Genomic DNA, 16,202 nt, shown 5'->3' with positions numbered 1-16,202 from the left:
GTGAAAGGTATTTTTCTTCAAGTTCTTTGTGGAGAGGTTCAAGACATGAAGTCTCATGCAGGTTACTTTAATTCCTTGGATCTTGATTGGGCTGAATTGTTTTTATTCAATATGGACATCAAGTATGAGGCAAAAGTATATTTTGATATGATAAATTATTATTCAGATCACATATTTGGTTCATATGAGTTCAAGGAGAATTCAAAATCAATTTACAATATGGAGAATATTTTCTATGATCTGTTTGAAGAGAAATTTTATGAAAATTTTACAAATTTGAGCTTGAAACGTTCAGATTTGGGCTTCAATGAAGACGAACTAAATTTATTAAAGAAAGTTGTTCCTTTTATTTTGGAAGATTGTTCTTTAAAATTTAAATTTGAGAAAATCAATCTTAAATAAAAGGTGGATGCAGACAAGTGCCGACGAGTCAAGTTGTTTCAAGCGGGGGAAAATGATGCAGATTGAAATTTTAAAATATTATATATGTGATTTAGTATAGATTTATTTAGTTTCTTTGATTTGATGCAATTTTCATATTCTATAAGCTTTTATTTTTATTTCCTATTTTATTAGTTTGTTGTTCTCCAAGAAGTAGGTTAATTATAAATAAAGTTTAAGTCTCAGAGCTATGGGGGTGGAAGTTCATATTTTGATTAATGAAAATAGAGAGTTTTCTAACGGCCAAGATTATATGTGTGCAATCTAATGGGATAGAGATGGGGTGCATATATCTACATTAAAGGGCAACATCCATCTAGAAAAGATATTAAAACCCACCAATTAGGTAGTAAGTAGAATCCAAAAGAAAGAAAAATATAAATGTTTAAGAATAAAACATTTAAAGAAACAACATAGAATTTGGAATATGATACTAAAAATATGTGGAATACAATAAGAGAATGCTTTTGAAAAAGAAAAATGATATATAAGCCCACTTTATAGACCCACTTTCTAAACCCAATGATGTGTCAGTGAGATTATTGGTTGATCATTAGAGAAAATATGAGAAAGAGTGTTGTCTTAGATATTCTAATTGATTGACATATCATTGGATTTGAAAAGTGATTCTAATTTTTGTACTTGAATAGCAATTCCCTTAAAAGAAGGGCAATGCTACATTCCAACAAATTTCTTCCACAAAAGCATCCCGTCAACAATTTCTTATCGGTAAGAATTCACCGCTATAGAGTGAGGGACTACAGCGCCATGTCAGACGGGGTGCTTTTGTAGGAGAAATTTGTGGGGATGAATCATTCTCCTTAAAAGAATATAGAAAGAAATCTTTAGAGAGTTGAAGGGAAAATGATACATTTAAAGATAGATGGTAGGTAGTTGAATGATAAGATACAAGTCATAGTAAAAACAAAAAATGAAATGCTTAAAACAAGTGACAAAAAGATAAGGGTAAATTATACTGACTTCCCCTAAGTTTGGATAAAATATGGTATCTCTCACAAGCTTGGCATAATTACACCTCTTTTAATTAGGCTAAAGGAACCTACACTAATGCAGATAGTGTGAACACACAAAGATAAACAAAGTAAAGTATACATTTTATTGTAAAAGAGATGATGGCATCAATTTTTCATCCATGACTAATGAAATTGGAATTCATTGTATGTGAATTAAAATTTTAAAGGAACCCAACGTCATTATAACAAATTTGTGAGGTTATTGTATTTTTACCAATCTTTAGGGGACGTAAGTGTAATTTACTCAAAAGATTAAATGGGCTTCTTTTTTTTTTTTGTTTAAAATTATAACATATGTTAACAACACTAGAGATATTTACTAAAGGGGAACATGAAACCAAAAAAGATATAAACAAAAAAAATCCATGAACTAAATGGTAGAATCTAAAGATAAAATTTTATTGTACTCTCAAATTATTATTTAAAAATTAATTTAATAACTGTCATTCCAATTATATCTATTTTATATCTAAATTATTTGATTTTGGATCAATTTTACCCAACTGTCAACTGTCATTTAAAATTAAACAAAATTTGCTAACTTGGCCCCCAACTTCTTTTTACCCTCTAAACTATTCCTCAAAAACTAATTAGACTCCTTAAATATATTAGCAAATTTTAAATTAATAATTATATATTTTAAAAAGCGAGAAAAATAAAAATTTTAAATAATTTTTTTTCAATATTTGTGTTATTGAGTAGTCGTCAGAGAATTGTTGTTGACATTAACATCAGAGTGTCCTCCAGTTGATGACATGACCGGGCAGTTTCTAATCTCAGTTTTGCAAAAGATCTTTGGATAATTATCCAATATCCTTTTCCCCAAACCTCTAGAGAAGTTGTTTCTCTTAGAATGTGTAGTCCAATTTTTTACCAACACGGTTTCCAACCTACAACTAGTTGATCAGTCCTACATATTGAAATTAAAATGGGGAATGAGCTAACTACGGTTGCTATGAGAGGGAGAGAGAGAGAGAGAGAGAGAGAGAGAGACTAGAAATTTTGAGCTCAATTAGTTTCCCCAATGTCTACTCAAGATAATTTGAAGTCTAAAGCGCAAGTAATTAGTTTTCCCTGAGACCAGCAAGCCTTTTCTTTTTGTGGAAGATTTGTTAAAACTATACCTATTCCAAATGTTACCTAACAAACAAAATCCTCACACAAGAACAAAAGGGGTATTCCAATTTTGCCAACTATTTTTGACAACAGGGATATGGGAAGGGTTTGAAAGCCGCACAATCTCAATTCAAAAGAGTTTAGTGCGTTTAGAGGGGAACTAGGGCAGTGGTCAGAGTAAATTCTAGGTAGATGAAAAACTTTAGAGTCGAGAGTACACAGTCTCAAATTTAAAAGGTCAAGTACATTTAAAAGGGAAAGGATTAGAGTTAAGGATCACAGGACAATGGTCATAATGATTTTTTTTTTCCTTTTTGATAATTTGTGTTAACATTTACCATCACCTACCACCAAATTACCATCACCTACCACCACCTACTCCTCACCTACTCCTCACCTACTACACTCACCCTCTCCTATATAATGAGCCACTCACCATTTGTAATATACACAACATTAGAACATACAACAATCAATAATACAATCATTTATCTTTATACATTAAATTTCTACATGGTATCAGAGCAGGTTTAGAGCCTAATATTTTCGCTTCCCCGGCGGGCGGCAACCTCACCTTAGCCGCCCGCCGGACCTCAACCTATTCCGTTTATTTTCTACACATACCTTCCCATCATTGCCCAAATACTTTCAGACTATGTCTCCATTGTGAGTCTTGAGAGCCTTGACAGCTTTACCCCTTGATACACCTGCCTGTGTCATCACCAAATCAATGTCACGTGGCTCCACCCCAGTCTCGTCAATCTCTTCCTCTTCCTCATCCACTTGTGCTCCAGTAGCAGCAGCAGAAATGAGAGACCGAGAGAGAGCTTGAAATGATGCTATGTTTGCAAGAAGTTAATGTGGAATGAAACTGTTCTTCCAGATTTGAAGCACCAAGGATGTTGCTTGACTATGAGAGAAGGGTCAACTTGGCTAGAAAAGATGAGATGCCCAAATCAGAAAAAATAAGTGATAAGGCATCTGAGAGTATTGGTGTTGAAGGCCTTGGGGAAATCACTCCTGAAGCTCAACAATACATTTTAAATTTGCATTCTCGTTTGTCTTCTGTAAAAAAAAAAAAAAAAAAAAAAAAAAAAAAAAAAAAAAAAAGGAGCTGCATGAAGTCAAGAGGAAAACTGCAGCTCTTCAAATGCAACAGTTTGTTGGAGAGGAAAAGAATGATTTGCTGGATTACTTGAGGTCACTTCAACCGGAGAAGGTGGCTGAGTTATCAGAACCAACATGCACTGAGCTGAAGGAAGTGATCCACTCTGTCATACATGGTCTACTTGCAACCCTCACTCTGTCATACATGGTCTACTTGCAACCCTCACGCCGCCCTCTTTCTCTCTCCTCAAAACCCACGCCTTCTCACATGTTCCTCACATTATTTCTTTTTTGCTCCCAACCCTCCTGTCCCATTATTTCCTCTCCCACATGCACTTTATGCTGAAATATTTTTTTAATCAACCCACTCCCTCTCTCTCTGGTCCCTTTCTCTTTACTCATTATTCCCCTTGTTCCCCACTCTCTCAGTATATATATATAAAATCCATCATTTATTTTATTCTTATTTTGTACAAACCCATACCCACTCTAATTCATACCTACTCATTTTTTAAAACGCATGCTGATTCAAGCTACCCCTACTTTCCCTTTATTTATTTTATTTAATCAAAAAAAAAAAAAACAAAAAAAAAAAAAAATCCATTCTTTAGAAATCTCTCTCAGATTCTTCTCTCTACAACCCAATTCATTTTCTTATTATTATTAGCGACTGAACCCTCCTCGGGCCACCCAATTCACTTTTCTTATTATTATTATATACACTTTTTCATTCTAACATATTTTCCACCGCCCAACTTTTCCTTGAACCTCAACTTTTTATCTTTTCTTTTAAAACAAACAAAAAAAAAAAAAAAAACAAAAAAACAAAAAAACAAAAAAACAAAAAAAACAAAAAAACAAAAAAAAAAAAACCTTCTATTCATTCCATCTCATTTTTCTGCTCAGTCTTGTACCTTCCAGCCATTCGGATTTGCACAATCCACTCATTTTATTTCTATCGGGACTTCGCCCTGATCATAATTTTACACCAAAAAAAAAAAAAAAAAAAAAAAAAAAAAAAAAACTACAAAACAAACAAAACAACCACACCCACAGTGGGATTTTTCTTCTCTACTCTGCTGCCGGTCTCTTCTTTTTGCCTTCGTCTTGGGCGGCCCTTGACGGTGGTGCCTCCGTGCTTCCTAGACCACCAAGCAAGTTGCCTCCTCCCTGCTCTTCTACTACAGCATATGGTGGACCTCCAAATCGGAACATCACGGTGGCCTTCCGCTTCAGCTCCTTGTTTTCTGTCTTTAGCACACTTATCTCTGCTCGCGCATCCTTATACATGCGTTGGAGCAGAGCCAGCTGGGAGTTTAACTGTTGCACCTCATTTGTCCTGCTCTGCAGCCGGTGCGACAAGTTTGTGACCGCAGTCATGGTTTCCACACATGACTTCAGAGTATACTGATTGGCCTCAATATCAGTTTGCACCGCCATTTTTTGCTCCACCGACCGCATCGGAAAGTTCAACGGAGCAAAACCAGAGGTGTTTGGTTGAGGTTCACTGGCCACCGCACCAGTTATTTCTTTTGTGGACTCGTTCAGTTCTGGAAAGAGCGTGAGCAGACCACGGGAAGAGGAGGCCATGTTCTGGGTAGCTGGACGGGAAGAAGAGGCCATGTTGCTAAGTGTTTCAGAGACGGGTTGGTTACAGAGTATTACAGAGTTTCTCTCTCAGCAAAGGAAGAGTTTTTTCAGAGGATTTTCAGAAGTTTTTTGTCTGCCTCAGCCTCAGCATCAACCTTGGTTAAATAGCCAAGGCAGCCACGCGTATCGCGCGCCACTTGACGCCAGACGACAAACGGGTGCGCCAGCCAAGGCACTCACGTGCCTCGCCATCATGTCCGGCACACCTTTTTATGGAATGGGCACGCCTTTTGATGGCACGCCTTTTGACAGATTGGGCACACTTTTTGAGGGTGCGACTTTTTAAGGGTCCGACAAGACTCTGTAAACTGTCCCGACATTGATTCCGGTTAGTTTCTACAAGGGTCCGACAAGACTCTATAAACTGTCCTGACATTGATTCCAGTTAGTTTCTACAAGGGTCCGACAAGACTCTGTAAACTGTCTCGACATTGATTCCGGTTAGTTTCTATAAGGGTCCGACAAGACTCTGTAAACTGTCCCGACATTGATTCCGGTTAGCTCCTTCATGGGTCCGACAAGACTCTGTAAACTGTCCCGACATTGATTCCGGTTAGTTTCTACAAGGGTCCAGCAAAACTCCGTAAACTGTCACAACAACTGTCACAGCATTGTCTGCTACAACGGTCCGACATGACCCCATAAACTGTCTTCTACATTGGTCCGACATGACCCCGTAAACTGTCTTCTACAGCGGTCCGACATGACCCCATAAACTGTCTTCTACATCGGTCCGACATGACCCCATAAACTGTTTTCTACAACGGTCCGCCATAACCATACAGTCTTCTACAACGGTCTGACACGACCATACAGTGTCTCCTATCCTTTTTTATTTTTATGTATTTTTCTTGTTTTGTTACTCTCTCCAAACTCAAGTTGGTTAGTTTCTATCCTCCTTGAGTTTGCGGGGGACTGTTAACATTTACCATCACCTACCACCAAATTACCATCACCTACCACCACCTACTCCTCACCTACTCCTCACCTACTACACTCACCCTCTCCTATATAATGAGCCACTCACCATTTGTAATATACACAACATTAGAACATACAACAATCAATAATACAATCATTTATCTTTATACATTAAATTTCTACAATTTGACATTTGACCAATTGGATCGACTAATCCAAGGGATCAACTAAAATTTTCACAATGAATCTCAAATAAGTCGCCTTTATCTGAAAGTCTCTAATAATATTCCTTCAAATTGAGAAGCATTGTTTGGTTGGGAACTTGGGAAAGTGTGGAGGGAGGGAGGGAGGTTACAGAAGAACAGAACAACATACAGCAGATCCAGTTGCCTGTGTTTGAATCTTAAACTTCGAAAAAAAAATCACTAAAGAAAGGTGATTTGAATTCAAATATATATAAAAAAAATCACTACAGAAAAAAACCACTACAAAATGATCAAGACAATTCACAATGGTCAACAATTCTTGTGCATCACTTTGAATTCAAATATATAAAATAGATTAAACAAAATGGATCCAAATCAGATATTTGAGATAGTTCTAATCAAATTACAAGTAAAGGCTCAGGGTAATTATTGAAGAAAGGTGGAGAACTGTTTAGTATCATCCTTTAAAGACAGTTTTATGTCTGGAAAAGGGAAAAGTGAGAATGATGCAGAAAACATGCTTGGGGTGGCAGTTAAGAAAACAGTGTTCACAAAAATTTTCTGAAAAAGGTCAACTGTCAAAAGAACTTTTCAAAACAATTTCTATGCACCAATGAAAATTGTGATCAATGAACACACCAAAAAAAAAAATGCATGAGTGCCTAATATATATGTATACATATATAGACACATATATGCACATGCAAAAGCAAATGTACACACAATATATATTTATATATATATATTATTAATCAATTTTGAAAGAACATAACAATGATGAAGCAAACTGAAATTAACAGGAAGAACAATCAATAAATCAAAAATCCTCCGTACAAACAACAAAGATGATCAAGATTTACTTTTTACATTACTACTATAGATTCAAAGCAACGAGGAAGATCAGGATTCACTTTTTCATTACTACTAAACCAAGTGATTTTTAGATGTACGACTATATATATGATCATCTATATATTTCATGGATACCCATACACCTCCATGCCCCATGAGAAGACAAAAACAGGATGAACAATATGCTGAAATATGGTTTAATGCATCAAAAAGGCAGAAATATGACAATTACATGGATGGTTACGGCACCCTATCTTAGATATTGAAGGAAAAACATAGTAGACCAAGCACTGAAAAAATACTCTTGTACTCTGGCTCTCTCCACTACAAAATTATAAGGCATGCTTTAATCTTCATCTCTTTGTTCCATCAGCTTCATGCAAACCATTAGTTCAGATAAGCAGTTAAAAGGGACATGTTTCTTACTAGTCAATTTTCACCATAAAATAGAGGAAATTTAGGTGTTTATGCAAACCTTTCAGCAAAGTAATTTTTGTTGAACATGACTGTATCTCAATTTTCAAGAAAAACATTTTTTATTTGCATTTTCAAATTTTATCATGCCCTAAATATTAATTGCTAATTTTAAATCTAGAAGAATTAGCTAGGCACACATATCCAAAAGTAGTCGCCAATCAAAAAAATAAAACAAATTTGAACTAGAGCAATGTTTAGGGGACCAGACCGGACCGGCCGGTTGAACCAATGACCGGGCATAGTTTCGGTCCAGGCAACCCTTTAAAACCGGACTATGGTCAAAACCGGCCTTAAAAGAAAAAACTGTTAGAATTGGTGGTTCAACCAAAATAACCGGTGAACCGGTACCAGGTTGTTCTGACCAGCAGGGTTTGCTCAAAGTATAATAATCCCAAAAAATCCTAAATTTCTAGGGCACACAGAACAGAACTTACGGGGTCCTCCCTCTCTCTCTCTCTCTCTCTCTCTTCGGTTTGTCGCGGTGAACAACAAACGACGAGCGATTCTTCCAGCAAACAGAGAACAGCGAAGGATTCCGGTGAGGATTCTGGCGAGGGCCTCCTTTTGTGTGCAGATCTAGCCAACCTTCGCTTTGCCTCAAGGTGTGTGTCTTCATCCTTTTCAATTGGGTTCTCTTTATTTTATCCTAGTGTTCTCTCTTTAATTGATTTGTTGAAACCTCACTCACTGAATCACATTTTCTTTGGAATTCTAAACATCTACTGTTTTATATATATATATATATATACATGGTGATATCTTGATATGTACAGCAAGATGTAATTTATTGCGTTATTTTTTGTTTTTCTTTTTAGTTTCAAGATTGTGTTCTTTGGACTTCTAAAATAAGATGTCACATTATTATTGCAAATTACAATTTTATATATTGTGAATTTGTGAGTGATATTTGAAAATTCTATTATTTTGTTATTTATTTATTTCCATTTTCATACATATTTTTAATATATTTATGATGTCATGGTTCAATTCCGGTAGACCCGACGGTTGAACCACTAACCTGTGACCCGGTCCCTTTCCCGGTTCGATGAACAGCCCGGTTTTCAAAACATTGAACTAGAGCACCCTTTGGTAAACCTTTCCAGAATGTGTTGTAAATGTATTACCACCAGATTTTTAGCTAACAAAGCATTAACACACTCCAGACTAATTAACCATCAAATATGTAAAGAAAATAGCTCAACCCATCAATAAATTTCAACCTAATTGGTGATATTTTACACCCATATGAAGAATCTAATAAATTAACCAATTAGATGCTGTTTGTCCAACGTCAGTTCATAAGCATGGAAACACTACATTGCTGTTGTAAGGAGGCATTGTTAAACTCATGCTACTTCATTCTGCATTTCTCCTTCAGCCACCTTATTGGTGCCTCTTGTTTCTATTCATTATAAAATTCATAACCAAAAGGGTACCCACCTCAATGCCCTAAAGTCAGGACTGGGACAGGAGACAGGAGAAAGCTGACTCATTGGGCCATTGTCATCCCCAATTTTCATAGAAATTTTGTGCTCACCTTGCCCTTTATTGAACCAAGTATGCAAGCAAAAAACATACCTAAGATCTACCAGTTCAGCTAATAGAACCCAATTTTCATCATACTTGATCCATTCATTTCAAAATTGATATTGCAGATTTAAAAAATAAAATAAAATCAATTCAAGTCAAATAATGTAACCAAAATCAAATTACAGGAAAAACCTAACAATTGTTTGTTGATACATCTGAACCAAACCCAAAAACCAAAGGAAATCATGTTTAACAGAGGTAAAGAAAAAAAATATAGATCCGAAAGAAAACCAACCATAGAAATCAATTATATCTCAACAACATATAGATATGTAACAAAAAAATTTAAAAATCACAACAGTAAGAGAGAGAAGAAGAAGAAGAAGAAGAAGAAGAAGAAGAAGCACATACCGGTGGGAGGAGAGGCGTGGTGAATCGAAGAGATCGAAGAAGCTCGCCTTCTTCCGAAAATGTTTACCGGTTTTGGAAAAAGGAAAAACCGGAAAACGTTTTATGCCATCTTAAATTGATTTTTCTTTGACTAGGAAACCTGTTTTATTTGACTTTTTCTATTCGTTTTTCTTTGACTAAAGAAACCTTTTTCATTTGACTTTATCTTTTCAGCAATGTTATGTGAAATGACAAAATCTATGATAGGTCCAATGTTCGGTTTAACATTTACTTATGTGATTGTCACTTTTTGTTGATCGAATTATTATCGGATGATTGGCCAAATAATCAACGAGTCAAAACTTAAGTTATTCGAATAAATTTAAATTTAAATTACGTAGCATTGTTGATGTAAAAAATATTTTTTTAAAAATGCTTTTTATTTAAACAAATTAAAATTAAAATTTATACTATTATATAAAATAGTCTTATTAACTTCTTATGCCACGTGTTTTTTTTTATTCAATTGAACTTATTTTATTTATATATGTCATGTATGTCACTGTCAATTATAACATATGCTAACAATACTTAGTGATACTTATTAAAAGGCAACATGAAACCAAAAAAATATTTAAAAAATTCATGAATTAAATGATAGAATCTAAATATAAATTTTATGTAATTTCAAATTATTATTTAAAAACTAATTTAATCACTGTCATTTTAATTATATCAATTTTATATTTAAATTATTTGATTTTGAATTAATTTTACCCTACTTTCAAACTATCATTTATAATTAGACAAAATTTGCTAACTTCGCCCCAAACTTCTTTTTACCTTCTAAATTATTCCTCAAAAATCAATTATGTATCGTTTTGAATCTTAAATTCAATTTGTTTATGTTTATTGGTACCCTTACCTTATCCTTGTATTGTTTTCAACTCTTGAAAATGTTAGATTTGTATTTGATCTTTTAATTATTATAATTGGGAACCTCTTTGTGGGCTAATTGTTTGGCTCAAGTCACCTGTTTTATTTGAGATTGAGAGAGAGAGACAGAGCAAGCAAGGGGGTATGAGTAAAATTAGTATTTTGAAAAAAATACACTTCTTGACATCATCAAATTCTGGATTAGTGTTTCATGAACAAAGAAATTGTACTCGATGTAGAGCTTGAGAATAAAACATAGGCTACAATTGAATGTTGTCTTGTAGATATGTAGTTCAAAAAGAGAAAATGTTGTCTTATATGAAATTCATAACTGTGGCTCATAACTTTCTTTGCCAATCACATATCTAAACAAAAATATATGGAGACCTATGAATCTCTATATCTTTGGCTTATAAGCAGTAATGTAATTTAACGTAAGCAAAAAAAAAAATTAAATTTTTAGTTTTGACAAAGAAATTAAATATCTTGCTCAATTTAAAAAAAAATAAATCCTTCTTTTAATATCAATTGAGAACACAATATTAGAGCCACTAAGGTTGTTCATAAAACTAAGAAGAAAGCATAGCATCAACTGAAAGAATAGCTAATGACAACAATTCAAGTGCTTTCCTACCATCTTCACACACTCCCTTCTCTCTCATATCTACCTACTCTCCATATTAAAAGTACAAAAACCATAGAATGTTTTCTATTTTTTTTAATTTCCGAAACACTTTCCCTTGCTAATTGATATTTATAGCCCCGTTAATTTCAAAAAGGTGGCACATTGGAAATTGAATTCCACCATAAAATCAGCTCCTTGTTTTTTTTTTTTTTAAACCAAAGCAACTGCTTTTATTTGATCCTCCTTAAAAAGAAACGGCTTGTTTTTGGCAATGAAACTGATATCAAGATCGTATTTCATACGATTCATTTTAACTATTAAAAAAAAAAAAAAAAAAAACAAACTTACAAACAACTTAGCAAATTAAAAAGTTGGGACAATATCTCTCAAACATTATTCTAAAATCAAAAGGCGTGAATAACATCACGAGTTTGTATTGGACTTTTATGTATAAGGTGCTAAACCACTAATAAGAAAATTTATAGAAAGTTCAAGTTGTGGAGTACCAAGGTATGTCCAAGTCTTCAATCTTGTGTTTGGTTGAACAATTATATATTTTTCATGGTTGTTCAAGATGTACACTTTTGTTTTTAAGAAAAAATATATGTGTTATTTATGCAATAAAATTTATGCACTACAAGAAATTAAGGTTTTAAAGACAAATTTTTAGAGACAAAAATAATTTGTCTGTAAAAATTATACTTTTAGAGACAAAATGAAAGAATTTAAAAATAAAATAAAATAATCATATTATTATATTCTTAAGACAAAATTATTTGGTTGCAAAAGAGTTAATGACTTTTTGCCTACAATTTTGATTCGTCCCCAATAAACTCAACTCATACATTATTTTATTTTATTTTCATTCTTTCAATTTCAATAGTCGGGACTTCATTTCCTTCTCCACACCAATCTCTCTCTCTCTCTCTATCGAAGCCCTAATTTCATTGTTCTCGGTGGTTTTTTGATTTCAATCCCTCTCTCTCGCGATCGAATCCCTGATGGCTGTGAGCACAAACTGATCGTAGCGTTCTTCTGATCTCATTGATTTCAACAATTAAGGGATAACACAGCATCTCTCTCCACTGTGATTTCAGCATCCAAGGTCGATCGATTAATCGATTTCAATCTCATTGATTTGGTTTTTGATTTCAGCATCTAGTGTGATTAATCGATTTATTGGTGCAGTGTTTGTGTTGATGATGTATTATCATAATATGATTCGTTTTAAATTCATTTTTGTGAGTGTTAGATTTGGTAATTATGGATATGAAATAGCCGTAATTGTGGAGAGAGAGACAAATGCAAAATTTATATTTGTGAGTGTTTGATTCGTTTTGCATTTGTCACAAAATTTATATTTGTGAGTGTTTGATTCAAAATTACTTCATTTTGAAAGTAATATTGAATTCCTGATTTGTCTTTTAGTCTTAATCATAATAATTCAACGGCTCTGTTTGGTTGAGCAGTTTTCAAAATCTGTTTAGTTTGGTGAAAACAAAAATTATCTTATAATAGCATGTATTATCTTATTTGCCATAATTTTCTCAGCTGAAGTTTAAATGACTATACTGAGTCATTGATCCTGTTTGTGTGACAGTTGTCTATCTTTCCACAGGAAGGATGACAAACTGAAACTTGTGGTACCTTGTTGTGTTGTTGTCAGGACTACACCAATGACATCAGGTAGACTTCAAGAAAGAGGGTCGGCTTTGTCTATCAATTGGGGGGGGGGGGGTAGTTTTTTTTTGTCAAATAAACACTGTTGAGTAGATTAGGAATTTAAATTGGTTTGCTTCAAAACTTGTTTCCTAGTTTGGCGGTGGGAATTTATAAATGTGTTAATCAAGAAGACAAATGTTGCCCCCATTAACTCTACCAATTCCTCTTTGCATATATTTATACAAAGGCTAAAGTTAGTGTTGATGTCTCACTTTTTAGATTTTTAAAAAAATATCCCAATAGTAATTACACGAGTAGTTATGCCATTAAATTTTTTTTTTTTTCAAGCCTCATAACTGTTAGTCTTTTTAATTCATAAAATGTATCAATTTTCAAATTTTGATAATTCAATCATACGTTTCAAAATCTTATTTCTCTGGGGAAAAATAAATTGATCATGTGCAAACTAATGTGTGTGCCATCACATAATATTTTATCTACTGTTTTATTGAGAGATTAATTTAATAGTCAATTGTTCATTTTCAACTGTTGCGCCTCTGAAGAAGCTAAGACATCCTGTTGTTGCTTATTTCTAATCCTGGGTCAGTTGGGAGTAGATCACTGAATATTTGAATGTTGAGGTTTATATGTTGTTATATTTTTATTTGCATATGGTGGTTGCCCTGGCAGAATCTTTCATCTTTATTCCATTTCTCTACACATATTTCACAATTCCAATCTTGTCCTCTACTTCCAGGCATGATCTGTTGTTATCTTCTGATAAAGAATTCCTGCTATTGCTTGTTTTTGACTTTTTTTTTTATATTTTTTTTATGAACTTTTGTATCATGAAACTCATTTGCTGTTGAGTTTGAAGATCAACATTTTGAGGGCTAAATTTGCACTTCCTTATTCATGAGGTAGCTTATTTCGTTGCCTCATAACTCTGAACATCATTAAAGCTTTAGCAATAATCATTAGTTAATTTGGATCTATTTTATTACCTAGATATTTAATTGGGGTTTGAAATTTTCAATTTTATTTGTTTTTAAGCTTCAGGCAATCAAGGATGGTAGAGAGAACTCATATGTATTGTATATTGTATAAGCTCAAAGGCCTATTTATGAAGTTCTTAAAACTTTTTGTAGTATCAATATGTGAATTATTGTTTTAGGTTCGCTTGGTAAAATATCTTGAACAGGCTAGGGAAGAAGCAAGATACATGTTTTGCAAGTAGATTAAAATAGATTTTGATTAAAAATGAGGATGTGAGAGAACAGTGAAAACTGTATATGAAAGAAAGTTCTACAATATCCTATTTTGTGGAGAGTGGAGCCGTAGTGGTATTGCAGAGGCATTAGGCACATCATCCTAATATCCTCATTCATCTATCAGACCTCACTGGGGATTTTTTACTGGTTCTAATCTGTAATTTCAGGCTAGTACCTAACCATTTCTTATACTATGCCTTTTGGTGACTGCTCTAGCAACTAGCCATTGGATGAACAACTGCTGCCTAATAGTTCTAGATTTTACCAAAGCTTTATCCATTTCATGTTTTGTTTTGTTTTTTTTTTTTTAAAAAATCCATTTCATGTTGCCTAGCACAAGTTCAGGCTAAAATCTTGTTTTTTGTTTTTCTTTTCTTGAATATTTATCTAGAGAACAACAAGGGTTAGATGTAGTCTTAGGCTCTATTTTTAGATCATGAATTTAGATTGAGAGAAAGTCAGAAAGCCCTTGCAAGAAAGATACATTAAACTTGAAAGTCAGTTTTGTGAAAGATTGCCTCACAAACTATCACTGAAAATCATTAAGAAAATCTCAAAAATTCTTGCTACCAAAGGTTCCAAATTTTCAAAAGCCTAAGAAGATGAGGACTCATTTTGATGTTTAGGCTGTGGTCTCAAAAATCTTGGGCCGATATTGGTGAGCCGTGGTTTTGTAGGTGGGGTTGGAGTTTTAACAAATCCGATCCATTTACAGGCCTAGTCTATACTTGTGGTTGTCATGGATGTGAGTGTACATTTAAGTATATGGGTGTGTTATTTTGCAGGAGATGATGTGCAACTAATGACAAGGAGGCAAATGCAATAGTCTTTATAATATAAATTAGAGTGCTTTTGAACTACAATATGAGTTGATTGGCTATAATAGAAACAATTACCAACTTCAATGAATATTTATGCACATCATCATTAAAAGTGATTTTCTCTTCAGAATTAGATTACTGTTTTTTAAATAAATTTATACACATAAACATCTCGGGTTTTAAGAAACTGTGCATTTCTGCATTGTCCTCTGATAATTGAATGAACATGTTTATGAAAGTGTATAGGACCCTACAGATCTGCATTTCTTATTGATAGCATTTTTGTGGTAAAAATTGTAGTCTCTGTGTTGACCGTGGATTGAATGAACATGTCTATGTTGTTGGTCGATTCTAGGTAACTCCACTAACAAGACCGGGCATGCAAGTCTAGTGAGCATCAAGTAGCACAGCAGGTGACTGCTTGTGCGCATTCTACCACATTAACAGCACACCTACAATGGTGGATTGATACGTATACTGAAATTTTCAAGAACCCTCTACCCTTATAGCAGTGTGAGTTCCAATGCTAACGCTTGTTAACTCTATACAGTGAGTTTAATTTTTTGACCATAGATTGTTATATTATAATTTGACTGGTATATGATTTGCCTATGGTTTGTGTTTATTGCTTTTCAGTTATCAGCAGTTTGATCTTGTGATATTTAAGGAGTGATAGGGTTTTTTGTTTTTTTGGTAAGAAGAGTGGTTAAATGTTTAATTGTTAGTAATTGCTTTTTTGTGCCTAACACGGGGTTGGATTTTAGTTTAATCTTTGTTAACTTTTGAATAGTGATAGTGAATTTTGGACGGCTTTGTGTACTGAGATTTATGTGTGATTGTTGCAGATACTACAATTGGCACATTAAATTACAATCTATTAAATTAATCTGTCATTGGATAATTTTTAATTGGTAATCTATTTGAGAGTTTGGCCTATTCTATGCAGGTTCTGCAAGCTTGTGTCGATTTGAAACTTGCGAGCTCTCTACTAGATTTTGAATGCCATTTCAATGAAGTCCTTGAGAAAAAGATGCGATGAGTTTAGTTGTTTTGTTATGTAGATAGATATAACTCCAATTACAATCTGTTTATTGAATAGTTGAATGTTACAAACAATGCTTATGACACTAACCTTATAAATTGGAAATGATACTTTTGAAATC

At 33.8% G+C, this 16,202-nt stretch overlaps 1 protein-coding gene and 1 long non-coding RNA gene across 11 annotated transcripts in view; one reads left to right on the top strand and one right to left on the bottom strand.

Annotated features, from left to right (window-relative positions):
* Window positions 1-9,984, bottom strand: part of LOC114293266 (uncharacterized) — a 25,884-nt gene extending 15,900 nt beyond the window's left edge. For all 8 annotated transcript variants that reach the window (XR_014332076.1, XR_014332077.1, XR_014332081.1 and 5 more), the window contains exon 1: window positions 9,746-9,984. The gene's annotated coding sequence lies outside the window, so the exon portion shown is untranslated. The remainder of the gene's footprint in view (window positions 1-9,745) is intronic.
* On the top strand, window positions 8,131-16,202 carry LOC114293268 (uncharacterized). Of its 3 annotated transcripts, XR_014332083.1 has the most exons (4): window positions 8,131-8,406; window positions 12,904-12,971; window positions 15,395-15,552; window positions 15,986-16,202. It is a non-coding gene; the product is annotated as an uncharacterized LOC114293268 (long non-coding RNA). The 3 variants fall into 3 exon arrangements; XR_003640016.2 differs by lacking the exon at window positions 12,904-12,971 and having other exon boundaries at window positions 8,176-8,406; XR_014332082.1 differs by lacking the exons at window positions 8,131-8,406; window positions 12,904-12,971 and adding an exon at window positions 13,017-13,867.

This window comes from Camellia sinensis, chromosome 6, assembly GCF_055761805.1.
Source record: "Camellia sinensis isolate YWXY chromosome 6, ASM5576180v1, whole genome shotgun sequence".
Classification (NCBI taxonomy): Eukaryota; Viridiplantae; Streptophyta; class Magnoliopsida; order Ericales; family Theaceae; genus Camellia; species Camellia sinensis.
The sequence above is the reverse complement of the archived record's forward strand: the minus strand, read 5'-3'. Positions and strand labels throughout refer to the sequence as shown.